This window comes from Esox lucius, chromosome 22 (assembly GCF_011004845.1).
Source record: "Esox lucius isolate fEsoLuc1 chromosome 22, fEsoLuc1.pri, whole genome shotgun sequence".
NCBI classification, from domain to species: domain Eukaryota; kingdom Metazoa; phylum Chordata; class Actinopteri; order Esociformes; family Esocidae; genus Esox; species Esox lucius.
The window spans coordinates 6,881,905-6,906,284 of NC_047590.1; the positions used below are offsets into that span (position 1 = coordinate 6,881,905).

At 43.6% G+C, this 24,380-nt stretch overlaps 1 protein-coding gene across 2 annotated transcripts in view; it reads right to left on the minus strand.

Moving 5' to 3' along the window:
- The window catches only part of baz2ba (bromodomain adjacent to zinc finger domain, 2Ba), a 65,644-nt gene extending 50,531 nt beyond the window's left edge, over positions 1 to 15,113 (minus strand). The window contains exons 1-2 of one of the 2 annotated variants that reach the window (XM_029116826.2): positions 14,833 to 15,113; positions 4,034 to 4,077 (exon numbers count right to left, since the gene is read on the minus strand). The gene's annotated coding sequence lies outside the window, so the exon portion shown is untranslated. Of the gene's footprint in view, positions 1 to 4,033; positions 4,078 to 14,343; positions 14,499 to 14,832 lie in introns of those variants that run through there. The other variant, XM_029116827.2, reaches the window with a different exon arrangement.
- Positions 15,114 to 24,380: the final 9,267 nt, after the last annotated feature.

Sequence of the window (24,380 nt, forward strand, 5' to 3'; positions counted from 1 at the left end):
GCTGGGCCTTCACAGGCCATACGCTTCACAGGGGCTTCACAGGGCCTTCACAGGGATGTGACCAATACTGCTGTATGAGTCTGTCCTGCTACTCTGTCGCGTCCCCCCCCCCCCCCACCACCACCACCACCACCACCACCACCACTCTGCCTAATGAAGCCGAAGAACACCTGAAAAAAAAATAAAGTACAAGTCCATCTTTAAAGGCCATAATGTAGTAACTATAATACCTGCTACTGGTGAGCGTGAACGAGTGAGTGCAGTTTGAGCTGGGAGTGCAATTATGGTACAGAAGCACCGTAGCAGATATGAAAACCCAAAGAGATGACAATTGGATGACAGCAGATAGTGGCCACAGTAGATCGGTGAACACGGTGGCTGTGTGATAATGCTTTCGGCTGCAGTACTGCACTCCCGACCGGATCCATTCTGCCCTCGGGCTGAGGTAAATGCAGTCATTTCCCTCTCTGCTATGACAAGAGGCTTGTAAAGAAACAATAGGCCTCACATGGCTTCTCCTGCAACACAGTTTCAATTCAAACCTCACCAGTTCCTCACACCAAGGCTGCCCGCTGTAAACCTCAATCACTGTGACACGCAAACACACCCTGCTGGTTAAAAAGACGCCCCTCACACACACGCGCGCGCACACACACACACACACACACACACTTTAAATGCTTAATTCGAGCCCACAAATCAGATTTACGGGCAAGTCTTTTTTTACGGCCTCCGTGTGCTCGGAACACCTACGGAGAACCCCCCTCCTTATCAACGTGCCAAGGCTGCCCTGGTCCACTGAGGCAGAGCGGCACCTCGGTAGCTACAGCCTCCACTTCCTCAGGCCCGCCACCTCGAGGCCACGCGCTCTCTGGCGCAGAAACGCGCGCTAACTTAAACACAGACGCGCAGCCATCTCTGCCCTTAAGGTTGGATAAAGAGGAAGTGGGCGCAGAACCCTGGTAATACCCTGGTTTAACTTTGTCGCGGTACACTGCTGACACTCAGCCCTGTACCATCCTGCTGTAACACTTCCAGAGACCTGGAAACGACGCCTGCCTGGCTGTCCTGCTGCACACAGTGGGAGTGGAATGGAAATGCTGGCGCCACAGGAGATGACACAACAAACACACACACACACACAACAGCACAACACGCGCGCACACACACACACAGGATAAAACACACTGAGGAGGGCTGCGGGTCTGACGCAAGACAATCTGGGCCTCACGTGTCTCTCCCCTACGGCCGCCCGTTGCTCCTGACCTTCGAGATGTTTTTCTCCCTCCCACTCTCTCCCTCCCTCCCTCCCTCCCTCCCTCCCCCCTTTCCTCTCCCTCCCTCTCTCTCGACACCTCCCTGTGATTCCTATTTGTCATTAAAAGGCATTGCATTTCAAGCTGGATAAAGCAGATGGGTCTGTGTAAGCATTACTGCTCCTCGACGCAGCACCTTGGCTTAATTACAGATAGCCAGCATGCATTATCCCTCTCTCCTTTCCCCCGCGCCCTCTCAAACACACACATCCGTGCACGGACACACACAAGACAGTCCAAAGAGCAAAACGACAGCTCCGACAACAGGCCGTCTTATTGGGAAAGGAAATAAAGCAGAATTGTTGCCACAGAGAAAAACAGTCGGGTGACATTTTGTGGCTGTAATCTGTAAAACACAGGCCGAAAGCCAGACGATTGAGACAGACTGGGTTTTATCATTCAATTATAATCTCGGGTCTGGACATAATAAAAAGTCTATTCAAACTATGCTAACTCATAAGGAAGATAAAACACAACCACACCTATTCTCCTGGACTAAAACCCTCTGACATTTGTTATAGCATAAAGCATTGACACTTAGTCCCCGCTCAGATATTCCCTCATGTTCAAACCTCTCGGTCTCCCTCCTCACTTTCAGTCCAGTACCAGTGAGCTGTAGTATTTACTGCCACATCTCCTAACATACTCCCAGCAATCTGTCAAGCCACTGGCTATACTCACTGAGAACAAGCTGTACATCAAAGGAGGGAAGTAGAAGGCGGAGGGGGGGGGGGAGTGTGTGTTCAGGAGCATCAGCTAGTTATTAGGGCTGACTTCTCACCTTTCCCTCTCTCAAACACACACACACACACACACATACACACGCATGCACAAAAGAAACATACAAACACACATCTCAGCACCTCTCTACCAATGATAGGTTATCCTCTGCCGGAGAGAGAATGCCCCACACACAACAAACACACTACGAGTGTCTGTTTTCAGGACCTGTACACACCCTCGCTTGAGCACACAGATACATACACACTCGCTTGCACTGCCGCACACACACATGCACACTTGCACGCACGTACCCACACACACACACTCAGTGACATACACGAGACACACAGCCTTTGTGCTGTATGACTTTTTTAACTCTCAACAATACCGTACAACTCTCATTATTCCCCTTTCTCTCCCTTGATTCCTCCTGCTCTCTCTCTCTCTCTCTCTCCTTCCCCTCTGTTTTCTCGCTCCTTCTTTTGTCTCTTTAAACGTTTGTAATTCCCTCTGGGTATTTAAGCAGCCCGCTCCCCGTTTCTTCTCTCTTCTTAGAACAAATGTTGGATAATTGCTGAGTGCTACATGTAGCTGTTTGGATGTTGTCCATGTTTGCCAGTGTCCAGCCTGTTTTCAGAGGTGTGACGGAAGAACAAACGGACATGGAAACCTGATCACTTCAGACTGATAGGTGCTTTGCGTTCCAAATAGGGAATGTTCAACACTGACCGACTCATCACCAAGTGCAAGTGTGCCATCCACCGTTCTACAGTTTAACTGTAAATGTCCCAGAAATCCATTTGACATGGAGCGGCCAATTTCATGATTGATAGCAGACAGCTTGTCCGGCGCCTTACGATAAAAGGCTACTGGGGATATAGATGACAAATACGTAACATACCACTTCTAGAAGCTTCTCAAATCGTGTTGTGTAAGTTAAGGCAAGTATAATGTCTCCAACCCTGTGATTCTGACTGGTGGGCTGTACAGCCTACCTCCTCAAATGCTACCAGTCGCCACTGGAATCAGACCTAACACATTCACCAACACAATCACCTTTGCTTAACTGAGGAGAGATAAAGCTGTTTCATAAAGTGTGAGATTAGATCTGGGGACACACTCATCAGCAGAAGGACACAGTGAAAACAGGAGAAAGTGCAAGTCATTGTCTGTGGCCTAAAAAAAAGTCACCTTTTGTCTGCCTGCTGAAACCTTGAGGGAGTAGCGCCGGCGCTAACAGAAGCTGCCATGCAGCTAGTAAAAGCAGAGAAATAGACAGAGAGAAACAGAAAGAGCAGGGAGAGAAAGAGAGAGAGAGAGAGAGAGAGGGTGACACACAGAGAGAGAGAGAGAAAGCACAAAGATCTGTAGTGCTAAACATTGATGAGCCACAAAAGAGAGGGTGAGAAATGGCTAACTACCCAACCAATTTAATTCACTCTATTGTTGAGGAACATGATTCAGTTCGACTCTAGCTGATGGGTCTTAAATTAAATTAATTTGAATTTATATACCTATAAGGCTACATCAATGATAATGTAATAACTATTTAGATTAAATATTACTGGAACAGATAGCAAGCACTGATGATGGTTAATTTGCATGGTTCCCTCCCCATCAAAATATTATTCTGATCAACATGGGGGGAGAAATGTAATTAATTGCACGATTCACTGAATGAAAACCTCGAATTTGTAATGTAATCAGAACAACTGCTTTTCAAGGAGCCCTTGTTCAATTTAATTGGGGGAGAAAATCCTAGTGCGATCGAAAGAATTAAATCTAATTAAGCCTGGAATCTGAGTTTGCAAGTCCCATGTTAGACCAAAACTAATTGTTGACAACAAGCTCAGCAGAAAGTATGTCAAAAACGTATTTCCACAACAAAAATAATAGTAACAATAGGCTATGTTACAAAGGGGCCAACCACAGAAAGAACAGCGTTGTTGACAGGAGTTCAGACATAATAGAAAATGATAGAAGTCTGTACTTACTGATAGGAAATGTCTTCAGCTCTGTGACATCACTGCTTTAACACCTGATAGAAGAAAAAGAAATATAGCCACAATCAGTTCTATCTATTTAACCCATTGATTACTCTTCTGGCATGATACCTTTCATTTATACATTTATACCTTTCATTTAAAATGTAATCAAAATGTTAAGGATGTCAAGTTTGGGCCCTGAGGGGAATGCCTAATTCATTTACGGCATACATCGATATCAAAGCCCTCTGCTCTGTTGTGGTCAACTGACAGATGAAAGGAAACAAAAGAAAATGACGTTTGAAGCCAGCTAGGAGCTGCCACTGAGCATGTACGCAGATCTGTCTCTCACACACACACACACACACACATTCATTACACACACAGACTCTCTCACCAGGCACAGCAGGCCTGCAAACACAAACACACCACATCACACACACACTCACAGCTCTTTCCTGCTAAACCTGTTAGAATGAAAGCCAGACATCAGGGCTTTTAGTGTGAGGGAGAAGGATATTTTCCCAAAACACAAGATGGTTCTTGCCTTGAGAGAACCAAGCCTTTTCCAGTGTTCTCACGCCCCTCAGTGCTACGCTGTCTCTAAAGCCTGCCTTCCTGGACGGTGGAGGAGCAGTTGGAGAGGGCGGTTTCCTCAGCCTATGTGACTGACAGGCATGGAGACAGCCTGGGCATGGTCTTCCAGCCAGGCCACTGGAGTCACGGCGCTACCACGGTAACCCGGACACTGGGCAAACACACACACAGATACCACACTGGGAGAAACACCTGCCATTGTGGCCAAAGAAATGCCCCAAGGAAATAAAGGACTGCACATTGCTACAACAACAGCAGTGATCTAGCGATTATTCGTTCCTCCCCCTTATCTACGGATCTGGCCATCCCACTCACACACACTAGATCACCTTGATTACACATATCCATGGTGATAACACACTGCGCCGGCCGACCGCGAGAATCCGTCTTATGCGTCTTCATAGAGGCCTAATTAGGGGGAATGATTAAAGGCTGCTCGCTCAGAGAGGGTGCAATGTTGAAACGACCGGCCCAAGAGTGCCATAACGGCAGTAGCGAGATGTCCGTCTTCATACCCAATCACGTTTGCGGCCGTCTGGGCATTCGTGACACACACTGACCTGCCCGTTGCTACGGAGGCCACAGCTAAAACCGACGTTCGGGGAAAATCATTAGGGAACACCTCCGGGAGCCGTCTTCCAGCTATATACTCAGAACCGGTCCTGAGCAATCCCAGACCGGAGATGTCCGCAAACCTGGAGGGGTACATCAACATGCCCAAATACTGCAGGACAGGGCGTCGCAATACCAAGGACCTGCGAACCCGGACGTCAGGTGTTCCTGGAGGAAGAACTGTCCCATTTGAGCGAATACCTTGGGGTTTGTAGGCAGCGACTTTAGCATTGGTTCATGAAGAGCCATTCAGTGCCAGCCATGCTAAATGAAAATGAAAGGTGGTTGTCTCATTATTCTGCTGGTTCCTCTGAAACACCGTAGGCCAGGGAGGGAGGAGGGCACTGACTGTGAATTGGCCACAGACATTTTTCTGGAACCTCCGGAACAAAACAGGCAAGTCCTGACAATCTATCTGCCACTGAGTCGTCACACAATCAGTTGCAGGAAACTGATCCCTAAATAGCAGTGATTCATCTCTCCATAACACAATGCCAGTACACAAAGAGCCTCGCTCTCTCTCTTTCTCCATCCCCCCGTTTTTCTCTTTCTCTCTGTCTCCCTCCTTTCTTCTGCCTGTGATTTACTGGCACTGTTTAACTGCGGGGCAGCATCTTTTATCGTTACATGATCTGGAGCTGAAAGCTGACAAAATGGAATCTGTGGTGAGAAGAGAGGGTCTGTGCAAAGAAGAGGATGGGGTGGGGAGGGGTGAAAACGTTTGCCTGACTTCACATCCTCTCATCTTATTCAGAAGATACTCTCTGTGTGTCCTATTGAGCCAGCCATATTACTGTGCTGGGGGATGGGTTTCCCTGACACGCCACATAAAGCACACGAATCGTCTGAGGTGACAAACATATCAACACAGGTGATTTGGGCGGGACTTAACAAATAGGACACATGAGAAACTCATATCATCCAACAGACACCTTATGTGTATTTGTTTGTGTTAGTGCATGGGCAAATGTGTGTGTGTAGTGTGTGTGTGATTGTGTGTGTGTGTGTGTGTGTGTGTAGCGTGTGTGTAGCATGTGTGTGTGTGTAGCGTGTGTGAGTAGCTTTTTTTGTGATTGTGTGTGGGTGTGTGTGTAGCGTATGTGTTATTGTGTGTGTCTGGGTGTAGTGTAGTGTATGTGTGACTGTGTCTGTGTGTGTAATGTATATGTGTGTGCGTGTGTGTAGTGTATATGTGTGTGTGTGAGTGTACGTGTGATCGTGTGTGTTTTTGTGAGGTGTACGTGTGATCGTGTGTGTTTGTGTGCCATTTATGATTCAGCTCTGGTAAGGCTTCTCCCAATATGGAGTCCAAGGAGACCATTCATTCAGCAGATAGCATCCTGATGAATCTGAGGGGAGCTTTTCTCAGCCTCCCTTCCTCAGCCTGCTGGGCTATCATTCACCGGCTAATTGGACAATCCTGCCTCTGGCCTCAGCTCAAGACACCCTGACGTAACTACGTGTCTTCGGACTGAACGCAGCCCATGTTCACTACTGTGGGAGATTGATAAGAGTGATACTTGGCTACCCAAATTAGCCTAACCAGACACACACTGACCAGCAACACAGCGTAACCAGAGGAATTAGGAGAAGGATATAAGTTCAAGCCCCCCCCCCCAATAGTTTTGGAAACAATTCAGAAATAAATCGATCCTATATCTGTGCCTACAGGCAACCTGTACCCGCTCATCTCCCTCACTCACTCTCTCTCTCACTCTCTCTCTCACACACTCTTTCTCGGTCCGTCTGTCCGTCTGTCTGAGGGTATGCAGCATCTCCGACAGGGCAGAGGCGAGAGGAGCTCAATCATGGCTCAGTGTCATCACAGCAGCCTTGACGATCCACCAAGATGACGCGTGAAGGTCACTAGCTGCAGCCGCCGACGCAGCTGTCACGCCTCTCCCACCCGCTGCCCTCTCCCTCCCTCCGGTCGACCTGCCAACCAACCCACAATCCTCCTCTCTCTGTCCTCTTCCTTTGTTAGCCCTAGCGCAGCCTCCGCACGGAATATTATCCCGAATAGAACTTTGAATCTGAGCTGATCAGCAGGGCTCCTGCTTGCGTTCCGGCCGTTACAAAGCACACGGGAAAGATGAGAGATGCTAGCCTTGATTCCTGTGTTACTGTGGTTAGAGTTTCCATTAAATGAAGCGCCTGTCTCCATCAGGTAGTCAATAAAGACCCAATCCTGTCAATCCCTCAGGGAGGTGTGTGTGTCTGTGTGTACCTGTGTGTGTTCGTCTGCATGTGTATGTGTGTGTGTGTGTGAGCTCTGACAGGTGAGTGATTGTGTGCCTCCCCCCAAGTGTAAAGAGGACTCACACTCACACACACACACAGAGCTGTTGTTTCCTAAAGGATGCTGCTCCTACTCTATGCTTAAATTAGCTCTAAATGTTTGGATTACACGCGGGAGCTCTCACACAGGATTTAGCCGTCATAGCCTGGAGGCCAACGGGATGTGTGGATGTTTCCATCTTTGCACAAACATAACACAGACACACACAAATATAAACACACAAGCACACCCGCACACAGAAAGATAGCCTTGCCACATAGGCAAACACACACACACACACACACACACAATGTCAACAGGCTCAGTAGTGCAAATGACAGCACACCACACATCACCGGTTCTGCAAGGGCCCACTAACAGGGCCCGCTAGACTGAAACCAGAACCAAGGATGCTATTCTGGAGTTTTACTCTAAGTTTCATTTAGTGGGGGAGGAGGACAGCGTGCTAACTACAGACACTGCTCTCAGAGCTAGGAGAGGTCAGTGGCCCCCAGCCTGAGATAAAGGCCTCTCCCCGTCCGCCCTCCGATCCCCTGCTTGGGCAGGGGCGTCTCACGTTACAGCTGTCTCTCAGAGTCATCGTTTAGAGAACCAGACAATGGCACAAGGCAGCTATCCTTTCATGGCGGCCGGGAACAACAACAGCCACTCTGGGGCGGACCGAGGAGCGCGGAGGGACAGAGGAACTGTTCCTGTCTCTGTTTCATCGTTTCAATTCCCGCCAGTTGAGACAAGAGCAGATCTCAGTCCAGGCTATCTTTGGAAGAGAATGAGATCTGAAAGACCATGTGCGTTACCAGGCTATGTGATTCTCAGTATGTCAAGTGTCTTTTAGTTACTGCACACGTGTTGGAGAAATAACGGAGGAATCCTGATGTAGAACAGATTGTAGAACATCAAACAATCAGACATAATCCGTCCACTCCCAGAATAACTGTGCAGGGCGTCTGCATGGACTCAGGCTAGTGTAGATTACGTGACTCCTTCCCTACATAGGTGAAGTTCCCACTCTGACCTGTAGTTCTAAAAACAGGCGACTAGCTCCGGGTCCAGTAATGAGTAATCCAATAAAGGAACATGTTTAGGCAACAGCTCTTTTACAAGGTAGGTTGAGACAGACTTTGCAACTGAGTCAGGAAAGTCATCCAAACATGCAAAGGTTGCAGTTTCGGCTACACCTACTAAATGAGTGAAAGACAATATCTGAGTGTTTTGCATTTCAGCCATTTAATTTTTCTGAAAAGCAGCTTCAGTCAAATGCTACTTATGTAGGCATATCAGTCCTGACGCCTGAGGTCTAGTCTCTGGACTTATGTTCTCGGTCAAATGCAAGTAACCCATTTTACAAAGTATGGCTGTACTGCTGACCAACACAAACCAGTCTATTTCCACACTGAACAGATTCCTGTCTTTTTTTCCCCCATCCCTCCACAACCTTGTCAGGTCTTGTGGCGCTCAGTTAAAATTAAATATTAAAAATTCTGGCTGGGCTGCAGCAGTCTTTGCCAGCACAGCTAAAATGAAAAGCCTTTGTGGCAGCAGTGACCAGATTTTAAATGCTGGAGGATCAATAAATAAAAGGGGGTTGTTGAGGCGCAATCTCAGAGCATGTGCGTACATGCACGTCACCGTGCGCGCGTCCATGTGTGTGTGTTTCCTTTTAACGGCCACCGAGGGCCTTCTCCGCGCTGCGCCTCCTGGTAGCAGCTGTCTCAGTGTGACGAACCACACTGACCGGTACCACTGTAACATAAAAAAAAAAAAAAACTGAATTCCCATTCCCTCATCCAAATGTTAGGCTATTCCCATTCGCAATGCCAACGTCGTCCTTTGGCACTTCAGAATTCCTAACATGTGAGAGATACCGCGGAAACGTCAGAGGAGGGAGCCGTGCTGTATGCTATTTTGGTTGGGAATGTAAAAGTGTGATAAGCAAACCAAACAGACCCGGGCCAGGCTAAAGGCTACTACTATTGGTATTTCTAACGTTGTCCCCATTATCACAGTCGGGGGGGGGGGGGGGTCACTGAAGCATTCCAGCCACGGTACTCACAGGCAATATGACAATCTCCCGGAGGGCTAAAAGAAAAGGATGGCCGACAGGCTCAAGAAGACAACTAAAAAACAAGCCCTTTTCTAGCGGTGTCTACGCTGCATGGATCCGTCCATTGCACACTGCCTTATGCATACGTAAGCAGATGTCGTCGCTAAGCGTCGGCCTTGAAACCCACTCCGAAGGGCTCACATTAAGCAGAGCTGGACTTCACCTGACTCGTTTGTTGCCTGTTGTCATGCAATACAAACGGCGTGTCTGGCGTCAAGAACTACTCATAACTGGTCTAACTGAACGGAAAGACGTGTTGAATAAAGGATAGCCTTCTTTAATGGCAGCCTAAGGTTGGCTCGGTTAGCCCAACCGATGCTTGTAGCCTCCATCAGATCCTCAGCATCTTAGATTGACGTCTGCCAACTCGGGGGCAAATGGATGAAACCATAACAAAATGAAGGGCCAAATACTGGGCTACTATCATCAGTTGCCTACAGCTGCTATTAAAGATGTTTGTCCTTGCTTCCAAGCACCCTTTGTGACTGTTGTGAGAAAACCAACCAGTTTTATGATATGAAGGAGAATAAAAATCGACAGACAGACAAACGACCGCAACCTATTCCTTTGGAGACTTCCTGCGGAGCTCAAAGACTCTGAGAATGAGGCGTTACTTGAGGGAGAAATCAACCTCTTCACCTTGCCAGCGGAACAACACACGTCCCGACAGACTGCCAGTGGAAAAATAACCTTGAGTCCCATCAAGGAAATTCTCACATTGAATGATAAATAGAAGAAGCCCAGGGGACGGACAACAAATAGGCGTACGCAGCTAATCGGCCCCGTTCCTCACAAACATGGCTTCTCTGTGTCTTGGCTAGCCTATTCCATAAACACAGTGCACTCCGTGAGGCCTGGTTGTATGCACGGTATTTGGAGTCTGAGAAAGCCAGACATCACATGAATGGTTTGAATGTGTGAAAACCATCCAGATCACTGTAAAGATACCGGCAAGCTATATTGCCCACCCTCACACAGACATCCAGGTTAAGTCACAAACTGTATCATGTAAAAGAAGACCAAACTACGCCCTTAAATAACTGCCCGCATGAATCTCCCGCATTAGAAACCGTGAGGCCGGTGTAAAATGGATGTTTGTGTAACGTAGGTCAGGTTAATGTACGGTGTGACTGGAATAGCAAACGGAAGGTAGGTCATCGAAGCAGCGACAAATCCCGCCACAACAACTGCTAGCATTAACCCAGAGGCTCCAGTCACCATTCGTGCTAATGAGTGTCAACTGCTAAAAAAACAACACAAACGTTAGGATGAGGCCAACCCAGATCTGTACCATGTATCATGTTCTGTAACAACTGTTCAATAACTGACAACAATAATCTGTATTAGCCTAATTAGACATGTTGGATTTTAAGCCAATTCCAGCAACCCTATAGGCCGTTACCACACATTTTATGGAAGCCTCTCTCTTTTAATAGGATTGGTATGTGCGTACGTGTGAGTGTGTGTATGTTTGTGTATGTGCGTGTCTGCGTACTTGTTCACGTGTGTGTGAAAGCTTGAAGGGAACACACTTGGATGATTCAGTGACAATCCAGCTTTAGTAAATTGGGTTCAAGTTGATTAATTGCACATAACACAAAACAGATCTACTTCCTCTTTACAGTCGGAAACTTTACATGAATCAGAGTGTGAGGAACACGCACCACCATGGTGCTGAGATTCTACCTAACTGTCCCCAACTGTTCCATTTCCACACATAAGATCGGTGTACATAAGCTAATCAATCTGTGTGTACAAAACAACATAGACAAGACAATCAATGCCAGAAGCAAACAGTTTCAAAGGAGGTCTGTGTTTCTACGGAGACAGCTATAAACAAATTATTACAATGTTTCTCCAGAACAATGAAGGGAAACAACTACTTGGCTACCTTTGACACTGACACGCGGAGGAGCAGTACAGGTAAACAGCAGCCTAATCAAACCAAGTGCATTCTGGGATAGATACGTATGTGCATTGCCTTTAAGATGAATTCGGAGAGTGACGGGACGGGCCTAAACCATTCCACTCCCGTCTGGATTATCGTCCTCACCTCATGGCAAAAAAAGACAAAAAATAAATACACATAGATAACATAGTTGGCACAGTCCCTCTTACGTTGTTAGCCCCCAAATTCAATAGTGCAGGATTAGACACAGCAGACTTGTGTGTGCATATGGGATTGTCTGTAAAGAGGTGTCCAAGTTTTGTCAGTTTCAGCACCCCCAGACACAGGGATCGTAAAGCTAATTTTTCCTAATCAGCTTAGTCAATAGCAACCATTTGGTGCAGCGCTGGGTAGACATGCAAATAGGGCTTAAACATGTCTATCTTTAATTCCTGAATGTTCAAGTCAAGCGGAAGTCCTTTTTATCTCCTGGCAAAGAAAACAACATTCTGTGTGTGTGTGGGGGGAGTCAGATTTTTTTTTATTATTATTCTCTTGGCCAGGCATGGAAACATCCTTGATTTGAGTGTGCTTGAAGTGGCACAGTGTGCTTTCATTTCAAACCAACATCACAAACAAGCCCTGACAGATTTGTTCTCTCTCACTCGCATTAAGGAGAAACACACAGCAACACAAGTATATTAGTGCTCCTCTTCTCTGTTCTGCTGTCTGTGTGTTCAGCTGAATACACACACACACACACACAAAGAAGCAAACAATAGACATTTGTAATAGCAGTGGAAAACTGGGAGAGACTGTTCCGTTTCAATTCACTGATACCACTAATGGCTTCTTAGCAGCTCCATGAAATCAAGCAGCTGTCATGTCGATGCCTGAACACAGGGAGAGGATAGGAGGGAACGATTCCCAGAAGGAAAAAGGCCTCGCGCCTCCCTCAGCATGGATGTTTGGCTAAACATCTGCTCCTGTGCACTTCAGTTTTGCAGCAAAACAAAGGGGGTGGGAAGTGAAATTATTACATTCCCTATCACAAACCATTATTTTTTATTTTTTTGTACAACAACTGCTTGACACAACAACTGAGACTTTAAAGACTGTCACACCGGGGATATGATAAATGGATGCTCACCCGAAAAATGGTCATGAGCGAATAATCTCTGGTGTGACAAGAGAGATTTGAAGTAAATGAGATGGTTTGGTACTTCACGTTTGACACTTTGAAGGATATAGCCTTTCCTTCATCCAAAGTTTGTCCTTCCAATATAATACCTAGGAATTGCCACAAAATAGCACTAAACCCACATTAGAACAAGTGCTTGAATTGGACTGAAATACGTGCTGGTAGTCATTTTGGGTGCATCTTCAGTTTATATTTGATGCAGGAGCTCAACAATACTTTTAAGATAGCTAATCTATTAGAGGAACAGGAGCTCAAACAGGAGAACATCTAAGGTGCCAGTTCTTACCTCTAACAAGCTCTGGCCCAAATTAAGTACTAGTGATAACATGGTATAAAAAACAAAACTCACACATACTACTCTCGTAACAACTTGATAAATCAGCTTTAAAATGATGATACTGTTGACAATGACTAGGCTACATGTTGTTCATTGGTGCGTACTGCTTATGCCATGACACAGGCCCAGGCCTACAATCATGTACAGTTAACATTACGGCCCAGGCCCATTATCTTTGCCTTTTACTGGTAAACAAGTGTCAACGACTCACACATTGCAAGGAGGGGTATGCTTAAGCAAGATACAGAAGAAGGGATAGAAAAAAACATACTGATAATAATATCACTGACTACAAATTACCATTTGCGCATATTCACAAAGGATTGATGTTTGCACTTGATCCTAGACTACAGTTCATCAGATGCAAAAACAACTAAATAGGATAATAGACTTGGGCTATCGTGGAACATCATTTGCATATTGTGTATTTATTATAAAATAAAATTACGCTGTAGTCTACTCCCCAATATCTGGGTTCGAAAGTGGACAAACTGTTGTAACAAATAGCCTAACATCATAATTAAAGTGTAATTCAGTAAACTATAAACGGTTCAAGTGTGGGGAAAAATCGATGATGAAAAGGCAGTTTTCATTATTTTTCCACCTGTCCTACGTAATTAAAAACGTTCCACACATTGGGTATTTAGCACTTTTAAAACCATATAATCCGATTATTGCAACACCGTATAATACTGTAACATCGTTGGCGAATACCACTCATCTTCGAACGTAACACCAAATTGCTACAAGCGGATTCATCCAATCATAATGTTGGCTACATTTTTCTTAAAACTTCACATGACGTCATCGTCTACCAGTAAAATGTCTTTCCGAGTCAAGCTAAACTTTCTCAATGTAAAACATGGATACGATTCCTTCAAGAGTGAGGTGCTTAGGGAATTTAAATCAACCAAGATGGCGAAAGGCTTGTTGTTTGGAAGGGCAGAAAAATGGAGGATATTGTAATATACACAAAGGGATAAATTTCAACAACTCCGCCAAGCAGCAGCTGCTTCTCGTTTGAGGAAGCAAAAAAGATAGCGTTAGCCAGTTGTAAAACAAAAAAGCCTCGAACTCGACTAAAACATCAAACAGATTTTACTCATCAGAGGTATTTTGTCTGACAAATCATATTGCAATCCGTTATATTTCTAAAGTGGGTATTTATGTTTATGCTTACTAATTATTTTATTTTCGCATTGAATAACTATTAGCTGGCTGGATGTTGCCCTGTCTGTAAACGGACAGCTAAATAGACCAAAGGTAGCTTGTGCTCCCTACCTTCATTGACTCCCACATCGTTTCTTTACATTTGCACTACAAATAGTTCTTATATATAACTGTGATTAATAACAGCAGCTATCTTCAACAAAGTTTTCATTCCAAACTTATTAAAACGGTTTTCCATTTAAAAAATAGAACCGTTTAATTAAACCGCACGAGAGGACACAAAGACGATTCCGACTATCAGGTCACAACTAGCTTGATCTGAACATCGACAAAACACTTCGTTTAATCAAGAGAAAAAACTTTTAGGTAGCCTATTATTTTACCCTGCATTAAAGGCGCACATGCCGATTGCTTAGAATAACATTGTATCCATTTGATAAGTTTCTATCAATCTGCAATTGACGATTGAGAGACACACGCAGTAAGCAAAGAAACTACAGATCGCCTCGCGAAAGAAATCAAGCCATCTACATCGCTTGTTGTATGACTATGATATAACAGAACGTCTCTACCCCCACCTTGAAATAAGAGCACACTTACCTTTAGTTTCGATACTAATACTTATTTCCAACGCGATTTTGTTTCAAGTAATACTTCGTCTAGCCTTCTTGTCTCTTTTCCTTTTCGATTTCGTTTTGAAAGTGGCCGGTAAACAGATGATAAAGAAGGGAATTGGGCAGTAATTGAGTCTCGGCGTGAGTGAGTGTGTGTGTTAGTTACTAACAGCAGATTGAAGGAGACTCTTCTCAAGGTTTATTCAGCTCCACTTCAAGGAACCAAAGTGACGTCAGCTTACAAGCTGGCACAAACAGAAACTTATTATTGGACATTAATAGATATCGATGTTTGTTGTAATTACGAAAACAATAGTAGCCTAGTGTACTTTTAGACTACTGCATGTGCTAATGTGACAGAGGAAAACAACTATTAACATGAGCATCAATTGAATGTATTCAAGGATGAGGAATCTTATTGGCTTATTTTTTGTTTGTTTTTGAGAAAAGCGTATATATATTTCATAATCACCAATGGTATCAATATATATAACCTGAATAATTAAAATAAAAATGTAAATTGAAACTTTTTAAATGCTTAGTATTATTTTCAGTGCATGTTCTGTAGACTAGAGATATTCTCACATTAATATTACAATGGGAATAAACAGCAGAGGTTTATGTTTTTTGTTATAATAATAACATTAAAAAAATAACTACTTTAGGGTACAACTGTTTTAAATGCGATGTGATGCATTGTAATGAATGCTAAAAAAAAATTGTTTCACATAATTAATGAAAGTACACTTGATGAATGAATTTTGTTGATATTAAATATTTACTTTCACATTGAGGTTTTATTTCCTTGTTTTTGGACAAACTTGGTGATACAGTTCCCCAAATATCTTTGTATTTGTTTTTCGATAATCGGTTTAGGCTTACAGTAACAGATAGAGCCTCGAAAGAGAATAGTAAATGTGATCAAAGTACCCCTTCTTGCTTTTCTCTGTGATTTACAGCTAGAATAAGTGGGAGGCACTTTGCTGTGCAAATGTTGCCTTTTGGTTTTCAATTACAATGCACTCGCCGAACAGAAAATTCAGCGTAGGAACACACAGATCTTTTCCCGAGGAGAAGATCAATACCAGAGCATGGCAAAGACACAACAGCCATCTGTGTGTCTAATTGTACGCCCCATACCTCGGTCTCTGAACACACAATAAGCAACAGGCTAAGCATGGGCCGGGTGACCCAGACAAGGTTTTAGTCAGTCAGACGGGGGTGCATGCGGCCAGATTATTTCATTGAACTGGAAAACAACAAGGGAGGGGGGGGGGTAAAAATGGAATGGTTACAACTGCTCTTCTCTGCTCACATGCCCCTGGCCCCACCCTCTAACCCTGGAGACGCTTTCCACTCACAGGACGAGCATGGGGAGAATAGAGCGCACCCCACTCATGTCTCACCAATGACACATTCTGGTTCCTTTGTGTCACTTAAGGCACTGTCTGTGTCCCGGTGTATCGCAAGGGAGCAATCATATTGCTTGTGATTTGCCAAGTTAGTTTAAAAAAGGGCCCTAACTAAAAGGTGTTGTAATTAGATAATGACTAGGATTGCATTTTTACAACATTGTCGTGGCACTGAAAATAACTATTGCAATCACTCTACATAATAATTTGCAATAATGAACTGTCTTCACGGGCTAACCCGTCCGTACTGCAGGCCAAGTACTAAGCACGTAGCAATAAACACAGCAAAAAAAAAAAAAAGGTCCGCCGACTGTCACCCTTAGCATAATCTGGAGGATAGCCGCAGAATGACCTTATTCAGCTATTGAAACGTAAAGCCATTTTATAAGCTCGTTCTCCATGCTCTTTGGCCATTGATCCCCCCACCCCCCTCCCCCCCACACACTCCATTACCTGTGGAGATGGGTCCGGTCACGCACACAGACGCACACACACAGGGCTGCGGCCAGTGGCAACGGGTGGATTCTCCCTCCCCCGCATCATCCCCAACCAGAGACTGACAAGACATGAGAAATGACAGTGGCTGTGTTTGTCATATTGTAGCGGCAAGACGCAGGGATTTTTAATTGCATTGGAGAATCTTCATTAAAGAGAGCGCATGGGGGTGGGGGGGGTGCAGTGGTGATGTTGTGTGTGAGAGGTAGAGGGGTGGTAGTGGGTTGGGGAGGGGGGGGGGGGGGGCTGGTGGTGGTAGCAGCGGAGCGACGAGAGGGGGCGGAGTATGCGCGCCCCTGTGAGCTGCGTTATTAGAAGGAGTACTCAGCTTTCCCGGGTAGCCTGACTACGGCCAGGCCCCCTTTGCGTGCACTGAGAACGTTGTCTGTACCTCTGTCATTTGTAACATAATAAGTGCCAGCACAATGACTGCAATGCCAGCAAGCACACCGCGGGGATGGGAGGGGGGATGGGCAACCAGGCTGTCTGTCTAAAAAGGATTTTTAAAGAGTCTTGATTAGAAAGTATAATGAGCCAGTAAAAGAAACTGGTAAAGAAGATATCTCCTGAGACTGATGGAAAACAAATTATAACGCGACGATTTGGATTTAATTATTATTTTTCTATTAGTCCAGAGGAAAGACAGGGACACCGATCATGGACGGTGTAGCAGGGAGCTGTGCTTGCATTGTATTTATTGATTTTAGCCTGAGACACATTGAGGGAATACAGATTCATCTCCTCTGTAGCGTACACTACAACCCCACTCACTGCCTCCCTGATTCCATTAAACACAGGAACCTTCCAGCAACACCGAGGCGTTTAATTTCAACTACACGCATTTTCTGTAGAGCTGAAAATCGGGTTCAGTCTTATTTTTTCTTGCTGAAAAACTGTCCCTAAGGTTGTCTTTCAACGTAATTAAATTAAGGTCCTCTTGTTATGCTTCACATAAAGAAGCTACTGAATAAATAAACAGCCACTAACGGAAATTAAGACAATGGACTGTTAATATTGTTTTATTTCAATACAGACAAGCACATACAGACAGTAGTTAAACCTAGTACATAAATATTATTCGCTTTTACAAATGCTATTAGGTATAGCCTATTGTACTATTTTCTGTCTTGTTTGTAACATTCCTGAATCTACAGCTACCTCTGAAATGTAATGATTAAGAAAGTAAATTCATTGTACTGTACTGTTGAAACACCAAGGGAGCAGTCAACAGTATGAAAACACATTGCTATGTCAGTCAGACAAGATGTTTACATAGCTATGCTATTCATTTTTAATTTCTGCATTTGCATTTCAACTATCTAATACGTTCATTAGCATACAAACACGATTTGAAAATGCGTTGAAGCTCAAACCTCGCCTGTCGTAGCCCGATGTAGTGCTGCAAGCAAGCCCTTATCTTAGACCTACTCTTTCACTGTCATGAAATTCTGCAATTAAGAGAGATGAAAACAGAGCTATTGATCACTGGCTAAGAGGGGTTTGCAATAAACCTAATGGTTGCAAAAGTCACCTATGCACACACCACTCAACTCTTGAACACTGAGAGCTGCCTGGGAGCAAAGCTACCACAGGTGGCTCATGGGAATTCATTGTGACAGTGAAGAATGTATTAACCCTTGACCCCAGCACAAGGCCAGCTACAGGAGGCGGGCCAGAGGATGTATGAGTCGGGATGCCTTTGTACCTTGAGAATTTTGGCACTGAACATGCTTTCGGTCATCTATTACTCCACCTGTCATATGACATAGAACAGAGGAGTAAGGTCAGATACAATATGGAAATAAAGCCTCCTAGGGCCTCATTCAGTTAACAACATTTTTACAGAAAACACCTAACAACAATTTACAGACAAAATGCTAGCCAGAAACACTTAATTCAGAATGTGTTTTCTTTCTCCATTATTTCTCCAGGGCTGATTGAACAGGGCTGTAATAGTTTCATGATGTAATTCAGCAGGGAGAAATAATTTATAGTCATCAACAATAGCAGCCTAGTAAAGAGTGACTCATTCTTTTAGACATACATATGCTGTCATACATGTACAGAGTGATAGAAAAGAGAGCCCCCCTACACACACACACACACACACACACAAACACACACACACACAGGCACACACCGACGCACATAAGTAGACACTGGTGATCTGCTGCTTCTTTTCTGGGAAATCAGAGTCATTAGTGCCAGGAAAGTCGAGAAACAACTCAGTCTCAGAAGGATGTGTCTCAGAGAGAGAATGAGATCACGGCAAAATGTCACCACTGCCTCAGCGAAGCGGCAAAATGGCCCGCAATCAAATAAAAACGCATCTTCACCCGGCCAAATATGTGCGCACACACCACTCGATGTCAGCAGTTTTCCACTGGCTAAAAGCACTCATAAATGACCATGTCTACCTCCAAAATGGCGCCCTATTCTCTTCACAGTACCCTACGTTTGCCTGGGGGGAGCCACGCTGCCTATTCCCTACGTAGTGTGCTGCTTTTGATCAGAGATTAGGCGAGGCACGGGAAAGGGTGCAATTTGAAATGCACCCCGTGTTTACCTGAGGCAAGTGTAGGAGTGAGGTAGAAATAGTCTCCTTTGGGACTGTTGTGGACATGGAGTCTTATCTATCATTAGGCTGACCCTGCTTTCAGTCAGAGAGATGACATCATCCACACCAATGGGACTCTAGATCTACAACTTGGCCACGTCATATCCTGTAAATGGCAGGTACTTGTGGTGGAGAATGACAGCCACAGCCTACAGAGCCATAATAGAGACAGTCTGTCAACATCTTTATTGTTTCAACAGCCTTGAGTTGGGCGTTCTGACTTTTTAAATGTTAACAGTGTAAGTTACTTTATCTATAAAAAAAAAAGGTGGAATTATCTGGAAGAATAAGAAGAAAAACATCTAGAGAACTGATAGGGGGAAAGGCTTTGGTGGAATATGGATTGAATGCTCTTAGAGGCTGTGAAAAAAAATCTCTCAAGAAATGAACTCTGCGATATTCTGTTTCCCTCTAAAAATAAGACAGTAGATTGTCATGGGAGTAAAAAAAAATGAAGAAAAAAACAACAACCTTGAACAGCAAATCCATTTTATCAATTTTTCTTTTAGATTTGCTTTGAGCTGTAGTGCTTGCCAACATTTTTAAAGATAATTTCATTTGATAGTGCCTTTAAGGTGAATTTAAGTTATTGTACAGACAACATACCCCTAATGGATTTTTTAAACATTGAATCACTCAATATTGTAAACCCAAATAGTCTTCAGAAATATCTCTGTCAAAACTGGCACCCTTGCAAAATTGCACTTTTGCTCTCCCTTTATCTCCCTCTCTCTCTTCATCCATGTGCTGGATGAAACATTGCTTCACCAAAGCTCTTTTTCTTTTATTCATGTTTTTCAACAGCTCATAACCTTCTTATGCAGGTTTGGGATTTTATTTGTTTCGTGCACCTTTTTTTATACAGTGTGCTCAGAGGATGAAATGTTACATTTCATGGCACGGATTTCTGAATCAAGATGAAACTGTGATCTGTCAAGGTTTTGTTGTGACATTTCTTGCTAGTTTTCACGGTTGATTTGACCACTTATCTAATGCATGTCAGAGTTACAATGGGATCTCACACAGCTCTTTTCGCCTAATTTCAAACGCACCCTAAGAAGTGAAATTATTTCACATAACCTAGATAGCATTCAGGCTCGTGTGCAGTATCCTTCTACTCCATGAAAATACCCTCTGCATTTTTTTGCCGACACACTGTAAAAGAAGTGTATCAGCAGACAGGCCTGATAGATAGACTGTTGAAACCTGGTCCTGTGCTTACGGGATGTTTCCATTCAAATGAAAACAGACAGTAAAGGGAAATAGTTTGCAGGGAGGGAGAGGGAGAGAGAGAGAGAGAGAGAGAGAGAGAGAGAGAAAGAGAGAGAGAGAATGAGCCTCACATTGTCAAGACTCACAGCTCCTCATTTGTCTGGATATTACCACACATTTTGGATCTTTACAGTCTCCTTGTTTGCCTGGAATTTATCACACATCTTGGATCTTTACATTTTATTTGTTATCATGTTTCCTAGTTGGTTGATCCCTGAGGACTTGTGTGGGAGTTAACAGATTACCATTCCATCTATTGTAATAATTGTCCTTTATAGGAAGCGTAAGCTAAAACGAGAGAGATGTTGACGTGATCATCAAAGCTTTGACGTGAAACAAAAAACAATTCGCAGAAAAAGTGTAGCCTGTGTCATTGATGTTTTTGCAGAAGAACGAGTTTCAAAGTACAGAAATGACATAGAATTTACTTGGATCTTTTCAACTGTAGTCTTGACTAAAAAACAACACTAAGAAATCCAACCCAACCGTACCAGAACACAGTCTTGTGTGTCAGAGCGGTGTGCTAATGGTGGTCCGTCACTGTGTATGCGTTAATTAATGGTGGCAGGTCACTGCTCCTCAAGGCAGTAGCACCGAGGCAGACGTTTGGACTGCCCTCCATGATGCCTGCCTGGTCAAAAATAGGCCACCACCAACACACACACACACACACACACACACACACTATAGTAATGATCACAACGGTGACATCATCACTCCTGTGAGTGTGTGTGTGTGTGTCAGTGTGCGCTCCTCAGACAGAGCTCATCTGAACAAAGAGCAGCAGGAATGAGACAGGAGAGAGGGAGAGGCTGGGACGGGGACAGCCCATGTAGGCTACAGTCGATGACATCTGGCACTATGTGTCTGGGGAGAATAAAGATGGGGGGAAAAATGTCTGGGCGTTTGACTGTTTGCAAGCCCTTGTCGTTCTGATGAAGAATTCTCATGATTCCACGTAATGAGTTGTGAGCGACTGCTTGATTTGTTAAAATGCTCCAGTCAAAGCCAGAATGAAAGAAACCTCCCCCAGCTGTCATGCTGTCTTTATTTCAGTATTACAGTAGTCTTCTTAATGATTTAAATGTATTCTCCTCTTTGTAACTGTACTGATCTGAAATGAGTGATGTGGAATCAGTAGATGTCATCCCAAAGTATTACTTTTTTTTTTTTATGTATTTAAAAATATATATATTATCAATTAAGTATAAAGTTATTGATTATTAGTAAAAAACAAAATGTATACCAGTATTAGTTATTAGGCCCTACCTTTATACCATTGTAATGAGATAATGTCCCATTCGGATCACTTATTGAAATCCATCATAAGGGAAAATGTTTTGCCATGTGATTTGTTCCATATCTGATGATTCTTGAGAAATATGAAAGCCCTTTTTGATCTCATTCACACAGTATTGGGGTCTTCTCTGATAAATTATCCCTTTGTGCTATATTCACGTGTGTCCCTCCAGGAACAGAGTCAGTGTGATTAGAGGGACAAGAGATTCTCAAGACCTGAAGTGCCCGTGGGAAAGAAAGGCTGTGGTGAAGTAAAAGCAGAATTGTCTCAGGGCATTCCTGTGTGATTACATATTGCCAGAGACGTCCTGACATTCTTGGAGCTATTCTGTGTCAAAGGGCTCTCTACCACTCTTGAAGACAGATAGTGATTTTTTTTATTGTGACTTCACACAAAAACATTCTGTTTCCTAAACCAGTGCAGCTATCCTTAACTCAGTAACTAGATAGTAGATACATTTCCTGCTTAAAGACTACTACAATGTGAAATTAAATAAAAACTGAGTGACAGCTCAGTTTCTCTGAAGCAGACTGAAGAGTTCATGTAATAGGGCTTCATCCCTTTCTTTGCCTGTATGCCCATAAGCTACAAGATTCTTCTTTTGAAAGAGTTGCCGTGAGAAAACAGCTCCCATGTCAAAGTAGACACATGAAAACATTTCCCTTTTCAAATCAACTGTAAACTATAGACTGACAGTAAAATGCTTCCTTAAGAGACCATTTCTACAACGCACACATTCAAAAAAAATGGTAACACAAGGAATACACACACAGTGATACAAACCGGAATGATTTAACAACACGTTGTCTACACAGTTGTGGTACTGAGTCGTTGCGTGGGGATACAAGTCATTCAGGTTTCTGTCCACATGGGTAGGGTCAGTAGCCAATCCATCATAAACACCAACAGCATAAGACTGTAAAAGTGTACGTGTACTACAGTGATTCCAGTTCAACTGCTTTTATTGACAGCAGTAATCAGAAGGGAGAAATGCGAAGTCGACACACTGAGGTGAAGGGTAGAGACAGGTATTGAACCCCGGTCTCTCGGTGTGGATCTGTGTATGTACAAGGAGCCACGCACTTGTAGAACTTTTTTTCATGAATCTGAAGGTCTGAGCCAAATATTTTCAGGGGTAAAAAGCGCTGACGAATTTGGTCCATAGCAGTCTGGGTATGTGTGGATCATGTAATTGTATTGTTTATAGAAGGAACCCAGAAGGAACCTCACGCTTTGACAAGGAAAAGTAGAGCGAGGTTGAGAGATAAAATCAAGTCAATAGAATCGACGTTCACCTTAAAAGCCGCACAATTCATGGAGCCTTGCACTTGATTAGGACACTGGGTCACGTGTCCTGTTTTCGTCAGCCATTAATCTGAGGCACCAGTCTTTTCTTCACCTCACACTATTAGCCTTGTGTTGGATTTACGCCTGATCGGATGGCCACACCGTTGGCTAGTGTAGTTAATAATAATGTCTAACTCAGTGGATGGGGGTGTATTGGTTGAACAACATGAGCATCTTGTTGACCTTGGCTTTTACATATTAATCTGTTATAGAGCAATATGGCTAAACATGTTCACTCCTCCATACAACACCTGACCTTTAACCTGCAACATTATTATTCACATAACCTTCAGTTCACAACCTGGCTTGGTTAGCTTTTTATAATATGGTTTATCTTTCGGGCCTAGTTTAATTAATTGTTCACATTTTTACATTGGGATTTATTAATATTAAGTGGAAAATACTATAGATCTGTGAATCAGAAAATTATTACCTATGCTATCAATTAGTGGAATATTTACAGTAATTAACAGTTTAATAACTGAATTGCATCATATTGTTCAAAATGTGCATATATGCTAAATTAGAAAGGGAAAAGAACAGTATTAAATTTTTCCTTCAATTGTGGTTTATTTTTCCACTACTTATTTTCATTATAAGGTCTACAAGACCTTTTATATCAATTATTCAAATTAAGCTCATTAGAGCTGTTGGCAAAGGCATTAATTACGCGGTGACAAAACAAACATGCCTGGAACATGCAAATAATAGAACAGCACAATCTGTTTCACAACGTGGTTGTTCAAATGTGAGATGCTGCGCCCCCCAGTGTGCAACACGAATAGCTCATTAGTGGCTGTAGGAAAAATGTTGCCTGTAGCAGGCAACATGAAACGGGCTGTCACGTCTTTCAACCGGCTTGTATAAACGTTGATTGACTGTCAGCATGAAAGGATGGTCTACATTACAGGGGATGTCTTGGCGATTATGCAAAACCCGTTTTAACCAGTGAATTTAACGACATCAAATTACCATATTTACCCAAAAAGTAAGAAAAGTTCATGTTAATTATTACTTTTTTTTTTATTCATAGTCAGTAGTCAGCTCCTTTCCTCCTATCTTCAGCACGTGCTATTACAATCATACTTTTT